Below are 16,933 nucleotides of genomic sequence, written 5' to 3'. Positions count from 1 at the left end.
ATTTATCTTGGGCGCGTGTCAGAGACAGCATGCATTAGGCCGGGGATGCATCTCGGAGTGCTCCTGAATTCTTAGAGCTCTGTAGTCACAGAATCAGAATTAGAGTTTAAATCTGATATCTGCTGTAGAACTACACTTTTATCAAACAATCATCATCATCAACAATTTACAGATAAGCTGTCTAACCCCTCACCCCCAGTTACCTTAAGTGATTGCTCAAGTTCATGTAGCAAGTTGGGGGCACAGACAGGAATAGAAGGCAGTTTTTCAGATGCCCACTAATCACTGGAGCACACTCCCTGCTTTCCTTAGTAAGATTAAAACTCCAATAAGGCTATTACCATCTAAAATATATTGGTATGTATATCAAATATATTGCAATCTATTTACTTATGTTTTTGAAGATCCTAGACATGCCTCTTTTGCAGTACAAAACAGCAGATTATGCTGTTAACATTTTTGAATATTTTTGTATATTTGTCTTGGTATATATTGCTTTTGCACATTTTTGGTATATTTACTCTCATTGAGGTCACCAACTTTACTGAGATTAACACTGGACTACACAATATAGTTTCAAATTTTATTTTATTTTTTTTAGAGACACAAGAGAGCCAGATTATGGCCTGGCCTATGATGCCTTGTAGGTGCATAAGACGGAGCATCTCCCTCACCAGCCAGTGGATGGAGTGGGCTGGGGAGTGTGTAGAGCCTTGAGCCTAGTTGTCACAGGGTGTGGGATGTAATCTGTGACCATACAGAGGCAACAGTAATTTACCACCATCCTGAAGCAAGTGGGGGTGGAAGGAAAGCATCCTGCCTCTCTGAGGAGCGTTTCTTTTTCTGTTACATTCCATCTCTTATGTACACGTATGTGCAGCACCATAAGACAAAGGGTCACAGACGTTGCTCCAAACAACAAAAAGAAAAAGAAAGACTGCTTCATACTTATGCAGCATGTTTCATCCATCGGTGTGACAATGCTTTACAAAAAGTGGACAGGTGCCACAGTGAGAAAATGGAGGCATAGATTGGTTAAGAGACTTGGCCAAGATCACAGCTAGTAAGAGTCAGGAGCAAAACCCAGTTCTCCTGCCCCAGACTTGTGCCTTAGCTACTGGTCAATGCAGAGTCTCACATGATTTTTAACTGAATATGCATTTAAGAAAAGAAGAGGAGGCATGTGTGTAGGTTTGTCGGTGATCCTGGAAGTACTTTTTGTTACCTCCAGAGAACTTCAGTGCAGCTTATCTTTGGAATACAAGTCTGTTAGCAAACTTGCTTTTTAGAGAAAAAAATTTGAATGAAGTTCTCATCAAATGAGCTTTCCAAGTTTTCCTGTCTGTAAGTAAGTCTTAGATTTGACTTCCTCTCACATACAAATGGGAGTTATGTGGGTGAGTGATGGGGGGAAATTCAGACCTAATTCGGTAGCATTACAGAAAGAATCTGTTGGGAAACTTATTTAGAACATTCACGGTTTCACTAAACTGAACTTCAAATAGATACAGCTATTAGAAAAAAATTGTTACTAAGCAAAGCGAAATCAGAAGCCACCTGATATAATTTCCATGAGGAATAATATACAATACTTGTCAGAATTGTCTGACATTAATTCTCCGTACTTAAAAGGTCTTTCCATCATAAGACTAACACTCAAAACATGAAAACGCTTCAATCCTTAAACCTTACAAAATAAAGAGAACACGAATAAAATCTAAACAAAAAACCCTACCCCAGAGTTTTTTCTCCAAAGAGAAAGTGCCAGAGACTCCATGAAGTCCACAACAGATTTCACTACTGAAACTAATTTTATGTGGTAGGCACTCAGATACTAAAGTAATGAACAACAGTATAAAACTCCAAGACAGGCTATAGAGTAAAAACCATGCTTACTTCAGTTGCAGTGGACTCTCTCCTTTTTAGTTAACTACTTGTTCAAGTCAAATTAAGCCTTTAAACTCCTTGGCAAGAAAAAGGCCCCCAAACAAATAATCATTTTGGCACCAAGTGTCTATGAATAGGGCTGGCCAGAAAACAATTCTGTTTCATGAAAAAATTTAAAGTTGCAAAATTTGCATTAAGAAAAGGAGTACTTGTGTTACCTTAGAGACTAACCAATTTATTTGAGCATAAGCTTTTGTGAGCTTCAGCTCACTTCATCGGCTCACTTCATCAGCTGTAGCTCACGAAAGCTTATGCTCAAATAAATTAGTTAGTCTCTAAGGTGCCACAAGTACTCCTTTTCTTTTTGCGAATACAGACTAACACGGCTGTTACTCTGAAACCTGTCAAAATTTGCATTCATTCCAATGCAAAACAAAAGCAAAACCTTTCAAATTTTTTTACACAAACGGACACTGCCAGAATATCATTAGTATCTCCCTCTGGCCCAAAGAATATTTAATTAGTATTACAAAGTGGAACAGCTCCAACAAATGAGACTGAAAAACAGACCCAAATCAGGCAGAGCAGGGACTTGAGGCTATATTTACATGCACTTGCAGTTTGGAGTGTGAATACCAGGGTGCATTGAAGTGCTGAGCTGTAATTCCCCCATGTGGACATTGCAGGCAGGGGTTCAAAGGTTCCCAGTTGGCATTAATGTAAAAGTCCTCTTCAAACAGGACGACATTAATGGGAACCAGGAATCTTTTAGCTCATGTCTGCAACGTCCACATGGGGTAGTTCAAAAGCAGCTCTTCAGGGTACACTGCTATTTACACCTCCATAGTCCTAACTGCAGGGCAATGTGAACAAGCCCTCTGCCTCCCATTACCCATCTGAGCACCACTAGCCAATAAGCTATTGACTCTTCTGAGGGTAGGGTGAAGGTGTCTGGTTCTCTCTACCCCCCAACATCCTGGACCTGAGAAAATGTTTCAATGAAACTGCATTTTTCAATTAAAATTTTTGAACATATTTATGTTGTCTTGATCTCATGAAAATTAGAAAAGCACTTTAAAAAAATATATATTTCACAGTGGGGGGGTTGCCCCCTTTGAAGTGCTGATGGAACCCCAAGAAAGAACATGGAATTGTATTTTAACTTTCAGCTATGCAGCGAATGCTGTTATGTGAATGGGAAAGCTTTCTCCCCTTCAGTAGGAGCAGAGAGCTGATCAGAGGAGCAAGCATCTTGACTGACATTATCTCTTTCTAGGCAGAAACCAATTTCTGCAAGAATTCTGCAGTTTGGAACTTGAAGATATAACATGCATTCAGAGAATCCTTTTTCTTTCATAAATTATAGGTTTGTCATTTAAGATGTTTAATACTTCTGTAAGGTTCCCACTTCTCACATTTTTTTGTTACTGCTGCCATCTTTGGACACACTAAAGATTTGGCTGTTTGCTTTAAATAACAATCATGACAATGTCTAGACTTCCCTTTTTTTAAAAAAAAAATGCAAATTTTTGGCTCATAAAGGTATTAAATTATGAGTATTTCTATAGAGGGGAAGGAGTTTAGATTCAAAGCCCTGGATACAGAGCCATACCTATGGTTTTGGTTCTAAAACAGGAAGGAACTGAATTTCTACTTCCAGTTCTCAGACAGCCAAAATCCTCCATATTTCAGACCAAGTTGCTAGAGATCTCACGAGAGCTGACCTCCTGAGAGGGGGAAAAAAACCAACACTGACACTCCTGACAAATGTAAATGTGCGTAAAGAAGGGGCACCATCACCACTTAAGCACCCCCTTCTGGTGGCATGCAGCATTGCTGTGGCCTGCCTCAGTTTCCCCCCCCCCTCAATGAAGTCACTTAAACAGCCAGAACCAGGAGAAGCCAAACAATCTACTTTACAGAAGTAGATCTCCCTCCAATAAAAGCCTTCTGAAAGGGGCACTTGTACAGTGGTGTCAAGGTTCTTACCTCAGTCCCCACATAAAAGTCCCAAAACAAGAGTGTGTGTGTCTACATTCTAGCAGAAGCTGCCCTTCTGCTGTAAGGCCTCTGGACTCTGCACTGCCTGGAGAACTCTGCCGTCTCCCCCCTGCTTCTTCAGGGTCTCTCCTAGGCCTCCCAGCCTGCAGAGCTTTTGCCTAGTTCAGGCTGCACATGAGCTCCCCTTCTGCAGAGCTTCCTTTCTCCACAGGAGTCCATACTAACGGAGGTTCTGAGCCTTTCAGCATGTCCAATTTCTTCCCTGCCTAACTACCTCCCTCCCAGTTACTCAGTGCGGTAATACTCCCAGGTGAACCCAAGTTGCCTCATTCCCCCTTGTGGAGCCAGTCAGCCTGTAGGCTGGGCCCCTGGCTGCTTCAGCGGGCCAGCTACCGTCTAACATTACCAAAATAACACTACCACTATGCAAAATTAGTTGAAATCCTAGATTAAACCAATGTTAGGGTCTTTTCCTGCTCACATTCAAATCAATAGGAGTGTTGCTGGTCATCTTCCAAGAGTAAGGCCCCTAATTAATAGACTGTATCTTGGTCTCCCATTTCCTGAGGACAACATTATTTCAAAGGCACTCCAAAGTGCTTTTATAGTCTTCCTTCTTACATACCCTTTCTATACAGCCAGATAGTTCTTTAAGCCAAACACCATCAGCAACTCCACAAGCACTTTACAGTCTTCTGAGTGGGTTAAAAGTTCCACGGCTATAACCTCAACATTAGCCACGGTATGCATCCGATGAAGTGAGCTGTAGCTCACGAAAGCTCATGCTCAAATAAATTGGTTAGTCTCTAAGGTGCCACAAGTACTCCTTTTCTATTAGCCACATAGTCTTTCAAAAGGACTCCAATAGCACTAGTTCTCCTTGCTGACAGATCAATAAAATGAAGCCCAAATGGGTGTGCACCTTATTGGGGGTGTGCACTTTTGCTCACAGTATAGGCACAGATTCCCACTGCGCACAGCAAATCCCCAGGTTGCTCACCTGCACAGTTAATTTGTGCACAAAACCCAATTTACAACTGAAAAGTGCATTTTCAGTTGCCTCTGAATGGATTTCCTTACTGAACTTCCTGCCTGGTACTTAGTTAAATGCAGCATAACCCGCCTTACTCCCTCTGGGCTATAACTGCAAAGCCACAACCATTAATGGATACTGGGAAACGGTTGGAAAATAGCCTAGAACTGAGACAGCAAAGTTGATTAAACAGCAATGACAATAGGTGCTTCTTCAAAGTGTCTAAAGCTGCTCTGTCAACCCTGAATCAACAACTATAGATTAGAATTGTACCATTTGTGCTGCTCAGCAGAGTGAGGCAGTTGTTTTGGACAGAATATGTCACTCTCCTAAATTAATTAGAGTCAGTTCAACAGCCCATAACCAGGTTATTTTTCGACAGTCATTGACAATTGACTTCCTTCTAATTCACATGTGGGCACACTCCATCTTGACTTCCTTTTTCATTTCCGTGGGGTTTCCTGATATGTTAACAAAGGCATCATTTGGCCTAATTCCGGTGTGAATTTCTATTCCGGAATCCATGTGATCGGATTTGCACATACTGAGCCTGATTCTTCAGTTACACCAGTTTTACATGTTAATATAAAATTGGTGCAAGGCAATGCAGGATCAGACCCTGTGTCTATAGACCTGCCAATACCTTATGAAAATATCTTTTTAAACATTGTCTTTACAAATAATTTTGCTCATATTTTCTGTTTGCCCGGTGCTCCCATCCTTACAGAGAGGATGGGGTGCAGGTTATTTGTTCATGCTTGTGGTCTTGCAGAGATGGGCTGAGGTGGGAGGGAAAGTTAGATGCCCCACATCCCCAGCCTAAGTGGCTCTTTCCCTCTCATAACATTGCTGTCCCCTTTCTAATTAAGGTAGTGATATGTCCCAAGGAGCTGATTAGAGAGAGTTTCCTTTTCACACGTTCTCCCACAAAAGGCAGTGATCCCCGGTGCTGAAACCAAGAAGATGGCCAGCACACCCTATTGCATTATGGGTAAAAAAAATTAAGTGCCTAACTGACACAGTCAATGGGCTTTTGAAAATATCACCCCATGTGAAACAAGGATATACAATAGTATTATAACAACATGGATTTACAATTCCTTACCAGAGCTCAGATTATACACTTTAAAGTTTCTATTCAACTTTTGTTTATAAAATATAAAGAGCTAAAATAAATGCTATTGTAAAGTTTTATTACTGGAACTATGTGTAGAAATAGTTTAAGTTGTTTGCTTTAAAATTAATGAACCAGTTGTTCACGGAAAATCAGTGACATCTATTCAAACCTTGCAATAGTCCTTTTAATAAGATGAATGAATATGAGAAAAATGAGAGAAAATAAACACACACTGCTTGGTAACATCCACCATTGCGAATAAAAAGATTTTTTTTAAAAAAACAACATATTTATTTGTTCCAGCAAGAGTACAGCTGAATTCTAGGATGAACTGAAACTAAAACTGGTTTGACAATGACACAGCAATCTTGATAAAACAGGAATCTATATTCTGTGTCATTATTGGCTGATTACAGTGAATGCACCTTCAAGGGAGCTCTCAAAAATAGCAGATAACATTGCTGCACCTTTGAAAAATAAAAGAATGAAGGAAGCACTAAAGTACCAAAAAAGAAGATACTTGTTAGTTATGCAAATGGTTAATTCCCATGCTAATCTACAAGAGAACTAAGTAGCACTATTTGCCACTCCAGAAATATGGGATTTTGTTTGGGGGTGACAGAAGAATAAAAAATTTAGTGATGAGGCCAAAAAGCACAGTTCCTGTTCTTTTGCTGCCTGAACATCTCTCCAAAAGCCCTTATGAAGAAAGACAAGGAGGAGGAGGAAGACGACAGACAGGAGACATGTTTCATGGTATCATTAGTAATAACAGGGTACACAAGACAACCACACTGAGTGCATTCCTTTTCATCATCTATTAAGAGTTTGCATGTGGGTTAAGTAAGTATATAGCCCTTCTCATGTGTCTACAAGGAAGCTTTAATTTTCCATAGCAAATATCACCTGAATAACTCAATGCCTTGCATAATGACAGGTTTCAGAGTAACAGCCGTGTTAGTCTGTATTCGCAAAAAGAAAAGGAGTACTTGTGGCAACTTAGAGACTAACCAATTTATTTGAGCATGAGCTTTCGTGAGCTACAGCTCACTTCATTGGATGCATACCGTGGAAACTGCAGCAGACTTTATATACACACAGAGAATATGAAACAATACCTCCTCCCACCCCACTGTCCTGCTGGTAATAGCTTATCTAAAGTGATCATCAAGTTGGGCCATTTCCAGCACAAATCCACGTTTTCTCACCCTCCACCCCCCCACACAAATTCACTCTCCTGCTGGTGATAGCCCATCCAAAGTGACAACTCTCTACACAATGTGCATGATAATCAAGTTGGGCCATTTCCTGCACAAATCCAGGTTCTCTCACCCCCCCACCCCCATACACACACACACAAACTCACTCTCCTGCTGGTAATAGCTCATCCAAACTGACCACTCTCCAAGTTTAAATCCAAGTTAAACCAGAACATCTGGGGGGGGGGGGTAGGAAAAAACAAGGGGAAATAGGCTACCTTGCATAATGACTTAGCCACTCCCAGTCTCTATTTAAGCCTAAATTAATAGTATCCAGTTTGCAAATGAATTCCAATTCAGCAGTTTCTCGCTGGAGTCTGGATTTGAAGTTTTTTTGTTTTAAGATAGCGACCTTCATGTCTATGATTGCGTGACCAGAGAGATTGAAGTGTTCTCCGACTGGTTTATGAATGTTATAATTCTTGACATCTGATTTGTGTCCATTTATTCTTTTACGTAGAGACTGTCATTTACATTGGTCAAACTGGACAGTTTAAAGTTGTCATATAATGTTGTCACTTTGGATGGGCTATCACCAGCAGGAGAGTGAATTTGTGTGGTGGGGTGGAGGGTGAGAAAACGTGGATTTGTGCTGGAAATGGCCCAACTTGATGATCACTTTAGATAAGCTATTACCAGCAGGACAGTGGGGTGGGAGGAGGTATTGTTTCATATTCTGTGTGTATATAATACTCACATACTCTGTGTGTATATAAAGTCTGCTGCAGTTTCCATGGTATGCATCCGATGAAGTGAGCTGTAGCTCATGAAAGCTCATGCTCAAATTGGTTAGTCTCTAAGGTGCCACAAGTACTCCTTTTCTTTTTGTGAATAACTCAAGATATTAATGTGTGTTGTGCAGGTTACTGATGGCCTACCCCAGCCATTCTGAATGATGAAAAAAAATGGTAAGGATGACAACAGAGAGGATAGCCAGCTATAACTCTAAGAGGAAGCAGAAAATGTAAGGAATGAAAGTCACCTTAATAGATTGTTAGGTCTTTTGTGAAGTTGAGGAGATTAGTGTGATGTAAACTTAAGAGCTGAGGACCCAATTTCAAACTAGTACATCTTAGTGTCCTGCTTTGGGTATCTAGCTTAGACACACCGGTTTCAAAATTGCACCCACAGCATACAACATTGGTTGGTGAGAAGAAACATTATAAACAGAAGCTGGTAAAAACTGAACAGTGTGTCAGAATATATCATTCTCAAGTCCATGCAACTTCCCTTTGGATGTATTTTTCACTCTTTTGCTCTGTGTTAGATGGGTAGTAGAGGGAGAAGGGAAGAAAGAATCCTATTCTTTACCTTCCTCCCAGATCAATGGTTTGCTTCTCCTGGCAAAGGAGGAGGGACACAAAGAGAAGAGAGAGAGAAATAGGCAAGAGGAAAGGATGAGAAACAAAGGGCAGAAACAGCAGTCTTAAAGAGAAATATACTCTAGTGTAATTGATGAATTTGTGTATTGATTATTGATTAATTTCTTAGACCACAGTCTAAGAATATGGGTTCAGTCTCCCAAATGGCCACAGCATCAGGATGACTATTACTAATGGTGTTAGAATGGGAGCACCAAGGAACCCATGAGAAAATTACAATTTGTCATGTCCCTTTATTAACAAATCCACTAAACAAACAAACAATCCTACAAAAACTGAAATACAAACAACAGAGTGTTCGACAAGCGTGTAGTTCTATGACTGACATCACTCACCTCTCCTGTTGGGGAACCCTGAAGTGTCAGTCATTATCTTCATCATGATCGTCACTACTACCACTAGTAGGTGTTGTCCTGGCATCTGCCAAGGCATGAAGGCTATGATACAGCTTTAATAATGGGATATGCTGACACCCACTGGGGTTCCTGCATTATTATTAAGGTTTCAACACCATTTCCCTATTTGAACTTCCACATCCCACTACTTTTGGATGCCCCATTTTTCACAGGCTAACTTGTTGGTTCCCCTAATGTAAATGTTAATGAGTATAAATCACCATAACTTGTGGTTAGCACCCTGCTGATACCCAATGTCTGCAAAACTCCTCAAAACACTAACTGGCTTTAACTGGTACATTGCAGTATGTACCAACTATCAGCAGTTTAACACACTTAATGGAGCATTCTCTTTTATGACATCCTGTGATACAAGGTCATTGCTATCTTGTGACAACCTATGATCTAGGGTCACTTACTGGTTAGCTGCTTATGTCAAGTCTTCCTTTAGTCCCGACATCTTGTTTGGCTAAGCTAAATATCTTACAGGCCTGAGGACTGTAGGCCCCGTTTTACAACATTAATACATTTCACCTCTCTATCCTAAATATAATCAGATATCTTTTATCCTTGGCTACAATATTTTCCCCCATGTGACACTGAATGCAACAAAGAGGTATTGAAGAAATAACTGTCATAATTTAAGGCCAGAGGGGACCACCAGATCATGTAGTCTGACCTCCTGTATAACATAAGCCGCAAATCCCACATTTAGTAAGGGCCAGATTCTGATGCCCTTATTCATGCCGAGATGTACCTTATTCCACAGTGGTTTCATTGGGCCTACTTAAGGAATATGGTATTAAGTGTGAGTAAGGTGTGACCATTGGCACCCCTGTAGTCACACCCTACATACTACTGCAATCATATTGGTACAAAATATGCCTTGTGAGGTATTATTTGAAGACTGATAACATGCTGATTAATATGATCATAAAATTCATGTCTTAACATTATACGTTGAGTTATGAATTCCCTCTGTATGATGTTACTAGAACCTGTTTAAAACCATACAGCCTAGCCTAGGTAAAGGTGATGAACTGGTCTGTCCTAGACAAACGAATGTGGGTTTACCTCAGTTTACATATTATCAGTAAACAAAGCCATCCAGCTAAACCATCGGGAGGTATTCTGATTCTGAACTCGAGAGAGACAGAAAATTAACATAGCTCCTGCGCCCCAGAGACATACAGGAGGACTGAATCCGCAGGAGACCCTCCTGACTTGTAATATATCCCCAAAAGGTATGCTTTTGTGAGAGAGAGAGACACTGATTCCATCTCTATCCTTCACATTAGGAGGCAAAGGAACCAAGTGATTTGGTCTCTCTGATCGATCCTGGGAAGGCAGTTAACTCAAGGCTGAAAAGGAGACTGTGGGTGAGAGAAATCATCTTGAATAAAGACTGTATCTTGCTAGATTTAGTCTTTAAGGTGCGTGTTTTCACTTTTATTTGCCTGTAATCATTTCTACCTGTATTCCTGCTACTTGGTATCACTTAACCTATGTTCTTTTATTAATAAAACTTGTTTTATTTTTACTATAAATTGACCCAGTGCTGAGTTTGAAGAGAAGGATGGGTTTAGCCCCAGTTAATATGCTGTAATGTACTGACTCTTTAAAAGAGCCACAAACTTAATATCTTCTGTAAATGCAGAGCGGTAGGAGTTGTGCATTGCAGAGAAATATCTCTGAGGAGCTTGGAGGCTGGATTGTTACTTGCTGGGTGAGGTTTGGGCTGGGAGAACCTTGATGAGTTTTCTGGTAAGGAAGACAGGCTGGTGTGACAGAGAGCTGAGACACAGTCTAATCACCAGCAAAGCTCATTCTGTTGAAGCAGAGGGGTAACCATGGCTCTGGGTGTCCCTAGCAGGTTACATAAGGCTATCAATCTAAACACCTATTCTACCCTTGATCTGTGTGTAAACCTCCCACTGACATGAGTGGGAGTTCTGTCTCCACAGAAGGGAAGTCAGGATGTAATCCTAAATATACATTTGAGCCCTCTAACCATAATTATAAAAAGGGGATTTGGCCCTGTCCACAGAATGAGTTTGACAGCAGTGTCATCCTGATTTGGTACAAAAGGCTTAAATTAGCTCCTTTTCCTGTTTATGTCAGTCATTTCACCTTTAATTTGAAACATACACAGGTATTTTTCTTGCTCTGTATTTATCTGAAGTGAACAGTGAATTGTCTTTGAATTGTTTTGGAAACCTCCTTTTATATTCAAGTTGCAATATGTGTAGCGGCTTTGGATTAGAAATGAAGTGCTTTGCAAAAAGCAAATTGCATATGGAAATATCTAGGTATATTTCTTCCAAGCAAGAGCAGGGAAGGGACCTGTCTATATTTTCCAATCAAGACATACAAAACACAAGACAAATGTAAGTCTGCAGGAAAGGTTAACTTGCTATTTCCAAGCTTTTCAACCTAGGAGGAAACTCGTTTCTTTAAAAAAAGTACATTGGTTAGGAAGAATGACAGTATTTTTTCGCGGTTTACTCTCAGCCTCCACGGTGTTAATGGAAAAATGTTCTACTGAAAGCAGATCAGAGCCACAAATATCATCTATGGCTGCTGAACTGTTAGTAATAATAAAGGAGATTCACAGCTGTGAATATTTCTTTATCATATTCCACATAGGGCTTACTTTACAGCTTCATGCGAACATATTACATAAGAATACAGACACTGTCAGATCCCCCCCATGCATAGAGCAGTGAGAAATGGAAGCACAGCACTTAACTTACTTTTATGATGAATGCATTTCACTCAGCTGCCCTGTCTTTATTTTGATTACCAGCTTTATTGATGCTGCAGTATTATACAGATCTTCGTCATTGTTTCACTCAAAGCATCTGTGAAATGGAAAGGCTTGTGGAACAGACATACTGAAGGGCAGTATAAAGCTTATTGGGCAGCAGCCTGGGGAAAACTGAACTTCACCCTTCAGTTTTACCATGTGATTACAAATTCCCACAGATACAGGTTTACAGGCTAAGCTGCCTTTACACAAGAGTCATTAAGAGAGCGTGAAAGTACTTTTGCATTTTCTATTTGGCATTTTTTAAATGGACATTTTCTATTCAAAAGGGACTGCTCTATCCAGCTGGCAGCATAGATTTTCTGTCTGTTATATTGCATTTAATTAAAAGGGTAAATGGGAATCAGGACTGGACTAAAATAGGTGAATTCAGTTTACTCCTCTACTTTAAGGTCAGTATAAATGGCCTATCTTCTTGGCACATCAGTGCTATTGTCCCTGACTATTTGTAGTAATTTGGGAAAAGAAATACCAGCAAGTTGACAGACATGTAGAACTCGGGCTGGGGGAAATGAGGGGCAGGAAGGGAAGAGAAATACTTTTCCCACAAATTTTCTTCCATTAAGAGTTCTGGCGTAATCTGAAGTGTTCCTCTAAACTCGTGTCGTGGAAAGGCACAGTTCACACTCATTTATTCTTCTGTCCAGCTATAATTTTCAAACATTAATTTTGTCTAAAGGTAAGAGGTGGTAGAGTTCAGTGGTTAGTGCATCAAAATGGGAATTAAGACACTCCGCTGTATTCCCAAGCTCTGCCTCTGATTTCTGCAACCTTGGGCTTAAGGTCACTCAGGGCTCAGTTCTGCATAATCATTGCCATTCACTTCTGTGCTCCAGTTTCCCAAGCTGTAATGATGACTCTCCACCTTGTAAAGTACTTTGAGAGCTACATGGGGAAAGCATTATGAAGTGCAAAGTTTATTATTTTTTAATCATTTTCATACTTAAAACTGAGCTTCTGGTTCCTTTGGTTGTTAGCCAAACCTGTATTAACACAATAGCCCTTTTGTTTCTCCAAGACTGCACAAAATATCCAAAGGGTCTATAACCAAATCTACCTCATATTTACAGCTAATGAGGTTAATTGAAGTATTATATTACAAGTGCCTTCAGCTAAAAGAAATTGTTTTCTTAATTATTTCACTCCAACATGGGAACAAAGTGAAATATCACATGTGAATTTTTCTTCAGGTCAAAACATCCTTTTCTAACTTTTTAATAACTCTTTAGGAGAGAAGGGGCTGGGTTGTACCTGACCCAAGACTGAAGAGGAGTCTGTCTCCCCCGCAGCTTTGTGCATGTCAAGCGAAGATCAGGAGCAAAGTTCCTGAATTTAAGGGGCACAAGGACTGCTTCCCCCATACACCCCTGAGGCATGCATCACCTTAAATGGGGGAGTGAGGGGACAAGATGAAACAAGGCCATGGCCCCACCAATGACTGTACACAGTGCATGCAGCCGGTGAGGTTCATTGGTGGAAAAGCAGGGCACACCAACCAAAAGAACATCAAGAATAGTTATCAATGGTATACAGTCATGCTGGAAGGGCATATCAAGTGGGGTCCCGCATGGATCAGTTCTGGCAATATCTTCATCAATTATTTAGATAGTGGCATAGAAAGTACACTTTAAAAGTGTGTGGACAATACCAAGCTAGGAGAGTCTGCAAGTGCTTTGGAGGATAGGATTAAAATTCAAAATGATCTGGCCAAACTGGAGAAATGGTCTGAAGTAAATAGAATGAAATTCAATAAGGACAAATGCAAAGTATTCCACTTAGGAAAGAACAATCAGCTGCACACATACAAAATGGGAAATGACTGCCTAGGAAGGAGTACTGTGGAAAGGGATCTGGGGGTCATAGTGGATCACAAGCTAAATACAAGTCAACAGTGTAACACTGTTGCACAAAAAAAAAAAAAAAAAAACCCACACACCAAACACCACATCATTCTGGGAGGTATTAGCAGGAGCATTTAAGCAATACACAAGTAGTAATTCTTCCGCTCTACTCCACCCTGATTAGGCCTCAGCTAGAGCAGTGGTTCTCAAACTAGGGCCACCACTTAAGGGAAAGCCCCCGGTGGGCCGGGCCGGTTTACCTGCGACAGGTTTGGTCAATTGTGGCTCCCACTGGCCGCAGTTCGCCGCTCCAGGCCAATGGGGGCTGCAGGAAGCAGTGGCCCTAGTTTGAGAACCACTGAGCTAAAGTATTCTGTTTAATTCCAGGCGCCACATTTCAGGAAAGAGGGGGACAAATTGGCGAAAGTCCAGAGAAGAGCAACATAAATGATTTAAGGTATAGAAAACATGACCTATGAGGGAAGATGGAAAAAATTGGGTTTGTTTAGTGTGAAAAAGGGATGACAGAGGGGACATAACAGTTTTCAAGCACATAAAAGGTTGTTACAAGGAGGAGAGGGAAAATTGGTTTTCTTTAGCATCTGAGGATAGGACAAGAAGCAATGGGCTTAAATTGCAGCAAGGTTTAGGTTGGACATTAGCAAAAAACTTCCTGTCAGGGTACTTAAGCACTGGAATAAGTTGCCTCAGGAGATTGTGGAATCTCCATCATTGTCTAACCTGCTCTTAAAAATCTCCAAACACCTGTCAGGGTTGGCCTTGATAATACTTAGTTCTGCCTTGAGTGCAGGGGACTGGACTAGAAAACCACTCGAGGTCCCTTCCAGTCCTACAATTCTATGATTCTATCCATAGAGGGTCTAAATAGAGCCCTTGGATGTGCTTCATTATATTTTTACTCTTTTTATAGTCCTAACCTTTTGCAATAATTTGTCTTTATTCTTAGACTTGGTCCTTGTATTATACTGACAGTCTGTATCTCTATGTCCCTCTTTTTCAAGGCTATGATAAATTTTGTGCAAAGTATGCCTTGTGAGGATATCATTTGAAAGCTCAAATTGCTGATCAATTTATTATCCTGCTAAAATACGTGTGGCAACATTGTATGTAAAGTTATAAAATGCTACTGTATGACATTGCTGAGATATGTTCCAAGTGTAGAAAAGCAGCCACAAACCAGTTCCTCAGAGACAAAAGGCAAACTGATGCCTCAGCCAGGTGTCAACGAAATCTTGGACCATCACCTAGTTAAGTGGCCATTCTTTGGCAGGAAAAAGGGTGAGAGAAACAAAATGTATATATTGGCAAAGAAACAGCTGGAGGTTCCCAACCCTACAGACTGTCACCTGAACCCCAGCTACAGATGATTCTCAAAAGAAGAGAAAAACATATAAAGAACGGGGAACAGATGACCCAAGTTATTCCTCTCTTTTTCTCTACCCACAGCAGCCACAACACCTGAGGAACAAAAAACAGCTTAGGACTTAGGGAGAAATCCTTCCTGAAAACATGTGGTGAGACACACTTGCTTTGAATTCACTTAGCTTGTTACATTAAGTATTAGTTGCATTTTACCTTTTATTTCTTTGTAATCAATTCTGACTTCTATGCCTCATTACTTCTAATCACTTGCGATCTATCTTTTTGTAGTTAATAGATTTGTTTTATTGTTTTATCTAAGCCAGTGTGCTTGGATTGAAATGTCTGGGACACTTCATTTGGGATAACAGGATTTGTGCGTCTAATTTTATATTAGTAAAAGGACAGACTTTATATGGGCTGGTGTTGTCCAAGAGAAGGCTGGGTAGCACAAGATGCACATTTCAGGGGGAAAGTCTGGGCCTGGCAATTTGCTGGTGTTGCTCTGCAGTGTAATTCGAGAGTGGCTGGCCAAAGCACTCATGCAGTATAGCTGGGAGTAATTTACATGCTGGAGGTTGTGTGTAAGTTGACCAGGAGTGGTTGCTCTGACAGCAAAGAAGTGTAAAAGGCATCCAAGGTTGAAGAATTGAGGGGACACAACGGTTCACCAGTCTAGATTGTACCCTGGAACGTCACATACACTGACCTGATAAATTCACTCAGTCACTGTAGCAAGTGCAGCTGTCAGCAAATGATTCTCTGCTCCCAGCCCAAGGAAAATTCTGACTTTTTGATGAACATTTGAATACAGAAATATTTTGATTCAGAAGCATTGGCATGGTGTCTCATGGGACTTGTACTTTGGGTTCCTCATGCTCCCACCTGTTCTCCATTGACCAAGCTACCTAAATGAAATACATGTCCCATGATGCATTATAGTCTCCCTTCTTGGAGGGAAGGCAGTGCATTAGGGGAGACCCTGGCTGTGGTGCATCCTGGGAGATGTAGTAGAGGTGAATGGGGTATAACGCAATTGAGTTACAGCTCCGATTGCCATGGTGACAGCATAACCACATAGAGATATTTCACTTTTCAGGAGTTCAGGGGTTTTTTACCCGCAAAAAATAGTCAAAATTTTTGCATGAAAAGACTTTGTTGAGCCAAAAACCCAGTTTTCCGTTAAAAAAAAAAAGAGAGAATATTGATAGAAAATGTTTTATCAGCTCTCAGATAGCAAGCATTGTCAGCTTTACAGCCAATCAATTTTCATATCATGGTTAGACAACCGTGTTTCCCACACCAGTGCATAACCACAGAAAACATCCCCCACACACATCACACGTACTGAATGCTGTTAGCATTCCATCTGTTTTTAAATGAATGGCGTACATCCTACCATACGCCTATTATAGCTCCAAACATATTTTAAAAGCCATCTAAACCCAGGACAGAATGGAGTGAATTCACATTATGCTTAAGAGATATCACACAAAAAAGGGTCCATTTAAAATGCCTACTGATGAGCCACCAACATGGTGTTCAGAGCCAGATGAGCTGTAGGCTGAGATTTGGAGTTAACAGCATGGAAATCTCAAACAGTTCTCATGCAGTCAAGCGAAACTGAAAAAAATTCTATCAGCCTGAGTTTAAGAACATGCAGAAAGACTCTTCTTAGGAGATGGACTATACCCAAACTGGAACTGGAAAATAGCTCTGTAGCAGTGTGACAGGGTGCCTCTATGGAGCCACCCTGTTGGCAGGTACTTGACCCCTGCTGGGAGACGCTATTTGATTCATGCTGGCTCATT

This window comes from Lepidochelys kempii, chromosome 12 (genome assembly GCF_965140265.1).
Source record: "Lepidochelys kempii isolate rLepKem1 chromosome 12, rLepKem1.hap2, whole genome shotgun sequence".
NCBI classification, from domain to species: domain Eukaryota; kingdom Metazoa; phylum Chordata; order Testudines; family Cheloniidae; genus Lepidochelys; species Lepidochelys kempii.
Note: the sequence above shows the minus strand (reverse complement) of the source record.